We start from the raw sequence: 14,533 nt of genomic DNA, 5'->3' as shown, positions 1-14,533 counted from the left end.
TGTACCATAAGGGTGATTTCATAAATGATAGCTGCTACCAACTAGGTGGGAGTTTTTAATTTTACCCATTACGGTGGCACTTGGCTTTAAGGGAAACACTGACTAATGTCCCCAGTTAGTTGCATAAGTGGTGTATGCTCTCTTTGTATTGGTTAGTTGCCAAGATTAGAGTCCGTCTTACTGTGTAGCTCAAGCTGGCTTTGAAACACAGACTCTTCCTCAGCCTCTCTCATGCGAGAGACGCAGGCCTAAGCTACCACAGTGCACCTCTCCCTGACAGGCACAACTGCTTCACTCCACAGCTTTTTAAATGACGTGATTGTGCTAAGTGAGACATTTGTCCCCAGATTATGGCCAAGGACAAATTTTTAGCTATCCAGGAATGAAAAATAATTTTAAAAGTTACCAGCCTGAATTTACTCTTTATTGTAAGACTATAGCAACATCTACAGTACTGAAGTATCCTTCAATGAAATGGTAGTAGTAGTAGGATCTACTCCTTTAAATATTTTTCTTGACAAAATAAGAAGGTGGTAGCCATATATTGTCCATATAAAGTCACAAAATCTAAGATGCACCAAGCCAACGTCCTGTCTAAAGTTCTAAACTGTGTTTGTTACTAAGATGTCGACACATCTTGACTTGAATGCTTGACTAAACTTTCGAATCTGATCGTGAGCTCAGCACTTCGGGTTCCTGGAAAATTAGTAATAGCTTTGAATGCTTTAGAGACTTTAGGTGACAACCATCCTGTTTTTGAAGAAAGATTTCCAAAAGATGAATATCCGATAAGCATCTGCCTTTCCCAAGCAAAGGGGCCTAAGAAGCCCCAGCTGGGAGTCAGCTCAGGGGCATCCCATGTGCAAGGGCCAGGGCTCAATCACGAGTACCACAGTTTGTCTCAAACTTCCGTGGTGGGATTGCACTCAGGGATAGGTTAGCTGAAATCGCCAGGATTGCTGTAGAGAGCAAAGATGAGCAAGGTTTTCCATCAGCCAGTAGGACTGCCAACTAGAGGTGCTACTTATAGTGTGGCCTCCTACGTGTCTTGAGTTAGTGGCCTTTCTCCTTGCTATGACAAAATATCCAACAAAAGTAACCTAAGGAAGGATATTGTTGCCTGACAGTTTGGGGTACAAGTCCACCAGGAGAGAGATTATGAGACAGCTGGTCACATCGCATCCACGGTCGGGAAGCAGCAAATGGATGCAAGTGCCTCAGCCCACTTTGACTCACCCCATGCCATGGAATGGTCCCACCCAGTGGGAGGACCTTGCCATCTCAGCCGTGTCTAGAACCCCCCCTCCCAGACAGATCCCGAGGCGTCCCTTCTGCAGTTCTCCATCTTGTCAGGCTGACGGTTATTATTAGCCACCATATCCCTGCACAACAAAAGCCATTCCACATCAGACATGCTGGGGGAATGTCAGGCGGGCCTTGTGTCAGTCAGGAAGACACTCCTTCCGGTCGGTACCTCTGTGTCTCTGGTGACAGACAAAATAGATCTCGTGTTTCCAACCCATCCCAACAGAAAGACAAGCAGAACTTTACCAAGGCCTCGGGCAAATCTACAGAGTCGAGTACATTTCCCAGATTATCATTTATTATTCCTGTGTGTGAATGATACGTGTGTGGCACATGGAGGTCGGAACCTTCGCATGGGCCTGGGGATCTGACACAAGGTCAGCACTTGGCGTCCAGCAGGCACGTTACCTGCTGTGCCAACTCACTGGCTCCCAGTTCTTTCATTGAGAATTTTTTTATCATCGTCTGCCTGCTTATGACTTGAGGACAAATTGTTATCAACTTAATCACAACCTTCACAAGCCCATATTGTCTCTATTGGGCCGGAAGGTAAAATACAATCACTTAACGCTATCTGTCTCTTCGAACAATCCTTTTTTCTTGGGTTTATTTAGGTTTGTTTTCTTTCTTATTATTTTGTTTGTTTTTCTTTTGTGTTTGTTGAGCCAGGATCTCCCTATGTAGCCCTGGCCTTGAACTCCCAATCCTCCTGCCTCAACACACACACACACACCACCCCTACCAGAAAGTTCTTCCATCTTTATTGACACAATCTGGCTACATGTTCAGCTCAGTATTGTGACTTTAAATTCCTCCGCCGTCATGTTTCCAACACACCAGTCCGATTGTGAACTCTTCCGAGAATTTCATTTTTATCCCTCAGAACCCTGCGAGTCCGATGCTTTCACGAGTCCCTCTTGGCTTCAGTCTTGGCTCTGAGCGCCACCTAGTGTACAGACTCTGTTACAACACCAAACCCTAACTTAACCAGCTCATCTGGTTGGGTCTCTGAACTTGCGTCCCACCCCCACCCCCAAGGCGGGGTCACTTACAGCAACTGGCATATGTGACTTCCCTGTGGTTTGGACATCTGATTTTGGAAAATCATCTATAGTGTTTTTAATCCCTGAGGGGAAAGTTTTTAAATTTTGGTTAGTGTTAGAGCCTAAAGCAGCAACTTTCAGTGAATGCTGTTTCAAGTTAATACCTGAGATGGAATGCAGCTTTGGCTACGTAGATAATTGCTGGAAGCCGACATCCCTGCCGTCTCTTCTCCAAACCTGAAAATCCATTGTGCTTGTTTTGTTTGTGTGTGTGTGTGTTGTATTGTTTGGTCTGTTATGCTAAATTTGGGGTGTGTGTGTTGGGGGGATTGTTTTTGTTGTTTTGGGTTTTTTGGGGGGAAGGGGATTTTTTTTTTGTCCCCAGCCTTGAAAACATGTGGAATAACCTGCTCTGACAGGTTTGGCTGTAACGCATCCAATTAGCACTAAAGCTGTGGCTCAGAAAGCAAAGCCCAGCGGAGGGAACAGCTCGGTGGAGTGCTCACACAGTGTGGCTGGCTCCAGCACCGCAAAGGTAAAAGCCATACACCTCTGTCCAGGCCGTTCTGAGCCAGCATGCTCAGGCTGCAGCAGGGACAGATGTGGCACCCTCTGACACAGCAGTGTTCCTGACACAGCCCATCACCCCAACACAAGGTCACCGGCTTCATTTGTCCCCACCCCCTCATTTCAGGGCTGAAGACATGGATTAGAGATTAGGAGTATATTGGAACTTTTAAGTTTTTCAAACCTTGTCTTTAGTGGTGCTTCTTAAACTCTTCAACCTTGCTTTTAGCCCACCACCTACCAGAGGTAGTGGCAAAGAATGGGTGGATGGGGTGGGGTGCAGTGGACCTGTTTAGAAAGGTTCTTTAGAGCAGCTCCTGTCTGTGTTGTCTGGAAATCAGCAGTTCAGTTCGTAGGTTAGCAGCGGCAGCTTGATCCACTCTCCACACTTCACAGATACACCAGTAGCCCAGGTCGGTAGAGTCGGGAGAGCAAACAGGAATCAGCAGCCGTGGCCCTACCTAGCAGAGCCAGCTTTGGCTCAAGTCAGCAGGAAGGGCCTGGAGGAACGTTCTCAGCCGTGCCTCTCTCAGCAAAGTGAAGCTCGGTGAAGACTCCGAGACCCGAAAGCATGACACAGCTAGCTGTACCGGCAAGCCAAGCCCTCTCTCTGTCACTCCTCACTCTGTCGAGTCCTATTTGTATCCTCCAAACATCGCATGTCCTCTACGTGCCTTGTCTCAGCACCGGTCTTGCCGCGGCACGTGCATCCAATCAGCCTGAGTCATTGGAGTCCCGACAGATGCAGCTCAAAACTCCGTGTAAGGCGGACCAACATGTGTGTTGTTAGCAAAGAGCCTTCATCACGTGTCCTTTCGCTGGTTTGCTTTAGCAGAGCATCCTCTCTCCTGTGTCTGCTTCAGTGAGACGTTCCTTCACAAGGCTACCTTAGTGTTTCCTGTGTCCGCTTCAGGAAAACACTCCTTCATGTGTTTGCCCCAGCAACACACCATCCAACACAGCCGGCCCTCCAAAGAACCCCTAAAGTTTCTACCTCTGTATATAGTCAGCACTCCTGCAGAGGACCCAGTTTGGGTTCACAGCATCCACACTGGGCAGCTTCCAACCACCTGTAACTCCATCTCCAGGGGATTTGACACCTCTTACGTTTCCAAGGACACCTGCACACTGTTCGTGTACCCACTACAGACACAAATACATATGCATAATAAATTTTTATTTTTATGTGTATATGTGTTTGTCTGTATGCGTAACACGTGAGCACCGGTGCCCAGCCAGAGAAATCAGAAGAAGGCGTCAGATCCCCCTAAAGTTGGTGGCAGTTGTGAGTTGTCTGGTGTGGGTACTGGGACCTAGGTCCTCTACAAGAACACCAGTGCTCATAATGGCTGAGCCATTTCTCCTGGCAGTCCCTTACCCAGTGTTTAGGAGAGCCTCCTAGTAGCTTAGCTGACCAGGGTCTGCAGTGGTGCTGAGACAAGTACTCCTGCTATAAGGTGCTAGCCAGCTTTGACAGCCTGCTGGTCTCCCGTTCCACTGACCTCTCTCTTTTTCTTTTTCCTTTTTTATTTATTTATTTTTTTTTTTTTTTTGGTTTTTCGAGACAGGGTTTTTCTGTATAGCCCTGGCTGTCCTGGAACTCACTCTGTAGACCAGGCTGGCCTCGAACTCAGAAATCTGCCTGCCTCTGCCTCCCAAGTGCTGGGATTAAAGGCGTGCGCCACCACTCCCGGCCCACTGGCCTCTCTTAACCCTAGCACAGCTTCCATAGCTGATTCAAGTAACCTGACACCAGCAGCTGCTGTGTAATTGGGGTACAAGGCTCTGGAGCTGGGACAGGCTGGCTTATTGGGGTCCTAGGAACCCTTTGAAGCAACACACCTTCTCCACCAGTCTGGGCTTTGTCCCTTTGGAAGCCTGAGCTCCTTGTCTATTTGGCCTTTCTCACCCTCTTGGACATGTGAAAGAGGATCTCTACCTCCAATCACTCTGTCTCCCTTTTGTCCGGTATGCCTGGTTACCTCTGTGTCCCTGACAAGCCTGGGCAAAGTGGTTGGCTCAGGGTTAGACAGAAGGAAAGACAAATACTTTATTAACTGCAAGCAAAAATGAACTTCCTCTGAGCATGCTGGAGGTTGCTGGCATTGGTCCGAAAAGCGTGCTAAGCACCTCCCTGGGACAGCATGGATCTGTGTAGAGACTGCAGACTTCCACCTCAGACTGAGGTCCTTCAGATTATTCTCTTTAATGGTGAGTTTTATGTGTCAACCGGGTAGAAGGCGGGGCACCCAGAGAATTGGCCAGTCGATAATTGGTGGTGGTGGTGGTGGTTTCTGTGTCCTAGGGTAACTTAAAACTAGATCGATAGATCAGATAAGGCAAATTTCTGCCAGCCAAGCGCCACAAAGGATCAGGAAAGCTGGAGGACAGATGGTCCAGTTCCAAGGCCGCTGGCCCTGAGTTCACACCTCAGCTTGGGTGAAAACACACCCACGGGCTCCTCTCCTAGTGGCTGTGGGTGAACACTGCAATCAAGAAGGTGAAGCAAGTTTGCAAATTTGCGACCAGCCTAGGCTGTACTTTAAAGGAGTTCCATCCTCATCCCTGATCTCCCAGGCACAAAAGAGCAGAGTTAACCTACCAGAACCTCACCAGAGAGCACAGAAGATCCATGGCTGCTGCTTATAACCATTGCATATCATCTGGCTCAAGCCAGATGTTTCCTGACCTCTGTACAATGTTGGCTTTTTAAATAGTTCATTAGCTGATGTAAGATTCTAACAACAGTAAAGCCAGTATGCATTGGTGAGGGTATAGCTCAGTGGGCGAGTGCTTGTCTTGTATATAGACAGCCTTGGGTTCAACAGACTATCACGTGGTATTGGGGTACATTTATTCATTGTCTAGTGTTTAAATCAGTGCAGATATCAAAATCTTCAAACACATGTCATTTCTCTGTGATGAAAACATTCAAAACCTTTTTTGATTATTTGTTTGTTTGCTTGTTTGTTTAGACACACACTATGACTGTTCCCCTTGACACCCTCCTGTGAAAAAGCACACACAGCTTCTTGGCTCTTCTGCTGTAACTAAGCGCCCATCCCTCCACCCCTTACTGTCCCCAGCCTCCAGTGACCATGGGTTCAGCCTCTCTGAACAAAGCCTTTTCATAATCCGTCATGAGTGAAACTAGAAGATGCCTGTTTTTCTTCACCCCGGTTTATTTCACTTAATGCGTGGTTGACTTCCATCGATGATGTGGGATCCGCTGCGTAGCTACAGGTAATGCACCTTTTTTTGTTCATCATTGACACACACTGCAATTGATCCTGTGACTGGCCAATGCTGCAGTAGACATAAGAGTACAGATGTCTGTTGTAAATTAAGCTATGCCATATGTAATTTCAAAGTGGGGTTCATGTGTTAATTTATTATAAGAATGGAACTAGATCACCCACTAACCCTCCTGAACCTTTATTTGTTTTGCTTTGTTTGTTTTGTTGTTGTTGTTTTCCCGAGACAGGTTTTCTCTGTGTAGTCCTGGCTGTCCTGGAACTCACTTTGTAGACCAGGCTGACCTCGAACTCAGAAATCCGCCTGCCTCTGCCTCCCAAGTGCTGGGATTAAAGGCATGTACCACCACTGCCTGGCCCTCCTGAACTCTTTTTTTTTTTTTTTTTTTTTTTTTTTGGTTTTTCAAGACAGGGTTTCTCTGTATAGCTCTGGCTGTCCTGGAACTCACTTTGTAGACCAGGCTGGCCTCGAACTCAGAAATCCGCCTGCCTCTGCCTCCCAAGTGCTGGGACTAAAGGCATGTACCACCACTGCCTGGCCCTCCTGAACTCTTTTTTTTTTTTTTTTTTTTTTTTTTTTTTGGTTTTTCAAGACAGGGTTTCTCTGTATAGCTCTGGCTGTCCTGGAACTCACTTTGTAGACCAGGCTGGCCTCGAACTCAGAAATCCGCCTGCCTCTGCCTCCCAAGTGCTGGGACTAAAGGCGTACGCCACCATGCCCGGCCCCTCCTGAACTCTTATAATATAGGAATAATAAGACTGTCTCAGAGCAGTAGTGAAAACAAAACACAGGTCATATATTTGTCAAAAAGAAAACTTACTACTGAATGGGTTATGGTTCTAACGGCCTTTGTTAGAGATAAATAAAATTGAAGCATCCTCCATTTTACAAAATAGGACAAGGGCTCCCACTGGGCAGGAGTAAAACATGGGATCATTGCATGAACAGTACAAGACTATGAGAAGTAAGATAAAGCAGATCTGTACAGCTCTGGGGACCAAACACGAGACCTCGATTGTGCTAGGCAAGCACTGTCCCACGACACCATACCCCAGCCTGGCATCTCTTTCCTGTAACAACTGAAGCAAAAGCCAGCTCAGCTCCTAGTTCAGGTCACTCAGCCTGGACTCTGGGTTTTCGGAAATGCTGATCCATCTGGTGCCAAGTGCTTAGGAGGCATGTAATCTCCACTCTGACGTTGGACTCTTGGAGCATGCAATCAGGAGCTTGCTCTGAACAATGACATCCCATAATTTTCACCTAGCATCTGCTAAGTGTTCGGTTAGTCACTGTCACTTCACACTGAATGCCACCATGCCATAGGGACTCTTGACCGCTTCCTATCTTAGAGGCTGTTCTCTGGACTACAGTCTACAGCTTAATTGTAATCACAACGGACCAACTACCTCTTCCTACAGGGCTTGATTGCTTGGTTTGTACAGCCCTTGCTCCCCATCAGACTCCCTAGGAGGAGACTGGAGAAGGATAAGAAGAGTAAACTCCCACCCACAGAATGAATGAGAAGCAGCAGGAACAGCCCCGCTATTCCACTGCCACCCTTCCCCCTCCCCAACCTTTCTCGGTTCACTCCTGCCTGGTGCCGTGGGAGAATGCCCAGTCTCCCGGCTTCCTGCCTAGCAGGTGGTCATTAGACCAACCATACTGCACTGCCCTTATGGAACTAAACTTCCAAATCCCTCCCTGGTAACTTCATCAAAACTGGAAAGACTGTAGCACTGCTGACTATGAGAATACATGTTCTGACTTCACAGAGGTGGCTCCAACCCGCTAAGCTCATGTTGGCCTCTAAGAAAATGAGAGGAAGATAGAAACCTGTCGCGTCTGCTCTCGACCAGCAAGAACGACACAACCTCCAGTTCTTCTAACAGCAGTTTATTCAGCAAACTTCAGTCTTCATCTCTCTCGCTTCATCTTTTTCCTCCTCATCTTTCTCCCCCAACCCCGGGCCTCTCACTCTTATATACTCTCAGTCCCATCCACTCACAGCAGGCCACGTCACCTCACCAGGCACGCAGCTTCAGCCAATCAGGGCGGCAGGGGCATGTCTCTACCAAATATGGACTTGTTTACACTGCCAGCATCATGGTGCACCTGCACAGCTCTCACAATGGTCGTGGCTTATTTTCAGGTGTATGAGGAAGTCAGGTGCAAGTCATAAGACTTAGCTGCAGTCCCGGGCGCCATCTTGGGACTGCTGCCACACCTGCTCCTCAAAGAAACCCTCAGGGTGGGATCAAACAGCGGACAGTCAGTAACTGATCAAAGCAACTCCATCAAGAGAAAAAGGTACAGAAGAGCATACGTTCAGGGTTAGAGAGGAGACTGTGCTCGCAGCTAAGAACTTTAAGAAACTCCGAATGTGTAATTCTCCCTCTCTCCCCCACTGCCTCTCTCAGCCATTCCTTCAAGCCCACCCATCTCCACTCCTTTGTAACACAGAGTCAGTTTCTACCAAGGACTCACAGCCACCACACTAGGCTGGGATCCAGACCAGAGCACTGCTTAGCCTTCACCGTCATAGAAGCTTCTCACCAGGGAATGGGAACTGATTCAGAGGCCCACAACTAGACAACGTGCAGACAGTGAGAGACTTCGGAACAAAAAAGGCTGACTCCATGACAGCCTTCAAAAATTGGCAGTTCAGGTCTAAATATCTGTTTCCAAGAACTGGGCAAGTTCAGGCCTCAGAAGCTGCCCACCACCTGGCCTGAAACAAGGACAATGGGTCAGCAGCAGTTTCCAGACTTCCCTAACAACAGTTTCTAGACCCCCAGTCTCCCATAATAGAATGTCCCTAGAAATGGAGTAAGATAAAGATCACCTATTCCCAGGATCCCCTAAAGTGCTTTAAATCAAGCCTGCGAGTTCACTTGGTTGTCTCTCTAGCTTGGTAATGGGAGACCCCAGCATGCAGGACTTCTGCAAAATAAAACACTCTTTGCATTTACGTCATGGGTATCATTCTTTGGGGAATCATGGACCCTTACAGGAACACGCAGTCTTATCTGAGGGTGTGAGTGTTCTCTAATTCGCCCGCGAATAAGGACACCACACACAATAGGGTTCTTCTGCAGCAAGCTTTATGCGTCTTGAGAGGGAGAGCATAAGCTTCACAACCGGAGACCCCAGGCAATCCGAGCCCCTCCCTTTTATAAGAAATTCTCCCTGCCTCGGACGTGGCAAGCCATGATTGGCTCAACACTGATTGCCCCATCCCTGAGGCGGAGCTGCCCGGGGCGGGGATTTCCAGCACAGGATGTTTACGAGTTGTTATTGAGGAAATGACTCAGCACAGGATGTTTACGAGATAGTACTGAGGAAATGACTCAGCACAGGATGTTTACGAGATAGTACTGAGGAAATGACTCAGCACAGGATGTTTACGAGATAGCGGCGCTCCACATCTCCCCCTTTTTTGTCTAATAAAACCAACTGGACACCCAGTATGAGAGGACGGGAACATTGGCCGAATCCTCTTACTCAGAGATGTAAGAACTATGTCCGCAAGCAACAACTAGGCTTGAGTGGGACCCGAAGTTGCTCCGACCTGTCCCTCTGCCATTTTTTCGAGGAGGGGAAGACTAGGGCAGGAAACCCCCACTAGACGGCATATTCCCCAGGTGGGACGGGGGGACCACCTGTGCGATGCATTGCTCTACAATCCTCTAGGGCTGCTGAAGCTCACCCGCTAAAGCGCGGGCAGCCAGCGACCAGTGGTGCAAATCGATTTTGTTTAAGCGCCGCCAACCATACCTGTGCAGATTGCCCCTGCTCCAAGGCAGCAAGCGCCTGGGATATCATGATTTTGTCTCTATTATTTTTCTTATATAATTTGCAAATTAACCATAAGCTAGATACCGATCCGAAGCAAAGGAGAATTCCAAACAAACCCACCCCCACCCATTCCTTAAAATAAGAAACAGCAGAAGAAATCCATGACGAAAAGCCTTCGGTCAAGGAGAGGTCAAGTCTGGTGGAATTGATTTAGACGATGGCCAATCTAAGTTTCTGGAGGGTTTGATCAAAATCAGACGTCCAATTATATAGCAGCTGTTGGGACAAACTCTTAGAAAGATTAGCGGCATATGTGAAATTATAGCATCATGTTTTTTGCCTTGTTCAACCCTTCCTCCGACACGATTTTTTCATTGGACAGGGTTAGGCCCAAATGTTGCATAATGTCTCTCCCCCAAAGGTTTACTGGGAGCGGGAGCACATAAGGTTCGAATTTACCCTTTTGTCCCTCAGGAGCCTTCCAGGTCAAACTCATTGAGCTTATGGCAGGGCATGAATGATATCCCAGACCTTGTAGAGAGCGGGACGATTTTGTAGTGGGCCAAGCTTTTGGCCACCAGTGCGTGGATATAATGCTTTTGTCTGCCCCGGTATCAAGAATACCTTCAAACCTTTTTCCATTTACTTCGAGGCAGAGTTTGGGCCTTTCATTCAGGGATACAACAAGGTAGGCTGAATCAGTTCCTGACGACCCCATCGTTTTGGGACTGGGGCCTGGGGAGTCCTCCCAGAGGGTGTCGGGGAGGAGCAGCAATTGAGCTATCCTATCTCCTGCACTGATGGAAAACACGCCCCTGGGGCTGGAACATAAGACCTGTATTTCGGGGGAGTGTAGATGGTCAACAACCCCAGGATGGACCACTAGGCCCCGTAAGGTGAGTGATCCTCGTCCGAGGATAAGGCCCATGGTCCCAGGGGGCAAAGGTGACATTGGCTCTATAGGTACTGGTTGGATACTCATTTGGGGCATTAGTAGGAGGTCGGAGGCGGCACGCAGGTCCACCCTTGTGGGTCTTCCTGGGTCGCTTCTTCCGCCCTCCCGGATGTTCTGACAAACCGGTTCCCATATCTTTGAGGGCCCTGGGACCGTGGGCCCAGTGACCCGTTTTTTGACACATTGGGAGCAGGAACATTTAATGGAGGCAAAAGCCTTCCCTGTATATCTCGCACTGAGCGACATTGATCTGCTCTGTGGTACCCTTTACCACACCTCGTGCAGAGGGTCAAGACCCCCCCTTTCTTGTCTGGGGCTTTGCAATCTCTTTTGAAATGTCCAGGCTTACCACAATTAAAACAGGTCCGTTCACCGGTCTTCTTTTGTGGAGGATGCTTTTGTGCTAACATGATGGCGGCCGCGAGGCCAGTATTGCTAAGTGGACCTCCAAGCTCTCTACACACTCTTAGCCATTCTTGCAACCCTTTTGATTTTCTAGGAGCAATGGCATTCCTGCATTCCTGGGTGGCTTGTTCAAAAATCAGTTGCTCAATAAAGGGTCCTATCCCCTCTGGGTCCCCAAAGATTTTTCCTGCCGCCTCCACCATGCGTGCGACGAAGTCGGCAAAGGGCTCCTGGGGCCCTTGAACAATTTTTGTAAGCTGATTGGTGGTTTCTCCCTTGTGATTAAGTGACTTCCAGGCCCGTATGGCTGTGCTGGAAATCTGGGCGTACGCCCCCCAATGGTAATTAATTTGATCTGCGGCCCACGGGCCTTGGCCTGTTAAAAGGTCAAATGTCCAATCCCGCTGCTCTTGCGTAAGGGCTATTGCGTTGGCCCTGGCCTGGGACTGGGCTGCCTCATGCCACAAGGCTTTCCATTCTATGTATTGTCCCATGGTAGGCAAGGCGGCCTTAACCACCATTTGCCAATCACTAGGTGTCATGGCAGTTTGTGCCATTCTTTCAAGAATCATAATAGTAAAATTAGCATTGGGACCATATTTTCTTACTGATTCTGCAAGATCTTTTATCTGACTATAGTCTACAGGAGCGTAGATTCTCCCCCCCTTCCTGTTCATAAACAGGAAACGCTAAGTGTAGCTTGCGGAGGATCCATTGGGGAAAAAAGGAAGTTGTGGATGACCGGGCCTCATAAGGTGGGGGAGCGGAGGGAATGGCGGCAGCCAACAATCTCCTATCCTTAGAGAAGACACCGGACGCAGGCTTACTTGACTCAGGTCGCCCGCCTTCATCTGGGTGATACCTTTCTCCTTTATATCTAACTGCTTCTTCTTCTAACTCGCCCTCTTCCTCCGAGGTCAGCTTACTATCCTCGGTTTCAGAAGAATCCGAGGTATCTCTTAGGTGGAGGGCAGCCAGTTCTCGGGTTGGATATAACCCGGGCCTGCTGCTCCCCTTCTCTCCCTTTCTATTTCTCCCGGGAGGTCCTTTTTCACTTCCCTTTTTTGCCTTTTTTACGGTTTTTGTGCGCACACCCATCCTCTCACTACGCTCGGATTCTGACATACCTTCCTGCATAGCTTCTAAAACCTTTTGCCCTTTCTTTCGGGCTAGGAACCATACAACCAAAGCCACGAAGACGATAATTAAAGCCTCGGGCAATCCCTCCCACGGCCCAGTTAGTTGAAGGGAGTGCGAAAGGGTCAGGTAAAATTCAGGCATACCTTTCCGAGACGTAGTTCCTGCAGTTCTGGACCCTCCCCGTCACCGAGGGATCTCCGACGGTGCTCACGATGTTCTTTGTTTTCCCGGGTTTTTGGCACCAGATGTGAGTGTTCTCTAATTCGCCCGCAAATAAGGACACCACACACAATAGGGTTCTTCTGCAGCAAGCTTTATGCGTCTTGAGAGGGAGAGCATAAGCTTCACAACCGGAGACCCCAGGCAATCCGAGCCCCTCCCTTTTATAAGAAATTCTCCCTGCCTCGGACGTGGCAAGCCATGATTGGCTCAACACTGATTGCCCCATCCCTGAGGCGGAGCTGCCCGGGGCGGGGATTTCCAGCACAGGATGTTTACGAGTTGTTATTGAGGAAATGACTCAGCACAGGATGTTTACGAGATAGTACTGAGGAAATGACTCAGCACAGGATGTTTACGAGATAGTACTGAGGAAATGACTCAGCACAGGATGTTTACGAGATAGCGGCGCTCCACATGAGGGCACTTGGATGTCTTTATTAAGCCTTCCTCTCAGGCTTAGGGAGCCGTGTGGAGGAAGAGGCAGAAAGAACGCAAGAGCCAGAAGGGATGAAAGACACCAAGAAGTGACAGTGACTTCCAGACACAACAGGACTGATACACATACGCACTCAGTAACTGTGACAACACATGTAAAACTTTCTCAGACTTAAATCCCAGCACAGACAGAGAAGTAGGCATGCAGTCCCATACCTAACCAAAAACCACTTGCTGGGAAAGGTAAAATCAGTTTTCTCCAACGGAGTGTCACTGAGGATATCAGCTACCCTCCAGGGCAAGCCTTGTACCCAAGAGTATTTGACAAACACAAAATAGACTGTTTCTTTGTGTGCTTTTTTTGCTTTGGGATTTGTTGTTGTTGTTGTCGTCATTATTGTTGTCTTATTGGAATTTTGTTTGTTTTAGTTGTTTTGTGCTTTGTTTTTAAGACAGGGAGCAGGAAGTTGGGTAGGTAGAGAGGATCTTGGAGGATTTGGGAGAAGATAAATATGGTCAAATGTATGAAAAACATTTTTTTTTTGTTAATGGACAATGGCTTGTTTTATTTTAATGACTAATCCACATGAGGCCACAGCCAGGCCACTATGTACAGACATGAGGGAAGCTTTATTTCTTGGTCTCTTCCTCCTTGGACAGAGTCTTGATGATCTCTTCCTTCTTGGCCTGGAGGCACTCCTCCCGGCGCTTTCGTGCTTCCTTGGTCTTAGATAGACCTGCGAGCCTCAGCCTGGTCAGCCAGGAGCTTCTTGCGGCCCTTGTCTGCCTTCAGCTTGTGGATGTGCTCATGAGGATGCGCTTGTTTTTGAACACGTTCCCTTTGACCTTCAGGTACAGGCTGTGGTACATATGGCGGTCAGTATTCTTGGATTCCTGGTATCTCCTGAGAAGCCGGCGCAGGATCCTCACCCTTCTCACCCAGGTCACCTTCTCAGCATCCGAGTATTGGCAGTACCCCTCCTCTTCCCTATGCCCATATGCCTGCCCTTCCATCTGGCCAAGGTGTTTTTCCAGCAACGAGCCCGGGAATGGACAGGCTTCCGGATGATCAGCCCATCTTTGATCAACTTCCTGATCTGCTGACGGGAGTTGGCATTGGCGATTTCATTGGTCTTATTTGGGGTCTAACCAGATCTTCCTTTTCCTACAGCGGAGGGTACTGGAGGCAAGCCTCTTCTGTAGCCTGCGCGTACTCATGGCTTTGGACATAGCAGCAAAAGAAAAGAGCCTATGAAAAACATTTTAAGAAAAATGATAGTAAAGAAACTCCACATGCAGGATCAAATGAAAGTACCCAAGCTTGCATTACCTTCACACGCATCCTACACTATGAGAAGCGTTCCCAGGAGCGTCCTTCTGGGCAGAACATGCCCTCTGCTCTTCTGATGTT

General features: G+C 48.2%; 1 pseudogene; it reads right to left on the bottom strand.

The window, feature by feature from the left end:
* Window positions 1–13,752: 13,752 nt before the first annotated feature.
* Window positions 13,753–14,340, bottom strand: LOC147002671 (large ribosomal subunit protein eL19 pseudogene; annotated as a pseudogene).
* Between the last annotated feature and the right edge of the window lie 193 nt (window positions 14,341–14,533).

The sequence above is a fragment of the Mus caroli genome, unplaced genomic scaffold (genome assembly GCF_978045245.1).
Source record: "Mus caroli unplaced genomic scaffold, Mus_caroli_1 scaffold_9, whole genome shotgun sequence".
NCBI lineage: Eukaryota > Metazoa > Chordata > Mammalia > Rodentia > Muridae > Mus > Mus caroli.
The sequence above is the reverse complement of the archived record's forward strand: the minus strand, read 5'-3'. Positions and strand labels throughout refer to the sequence as shown.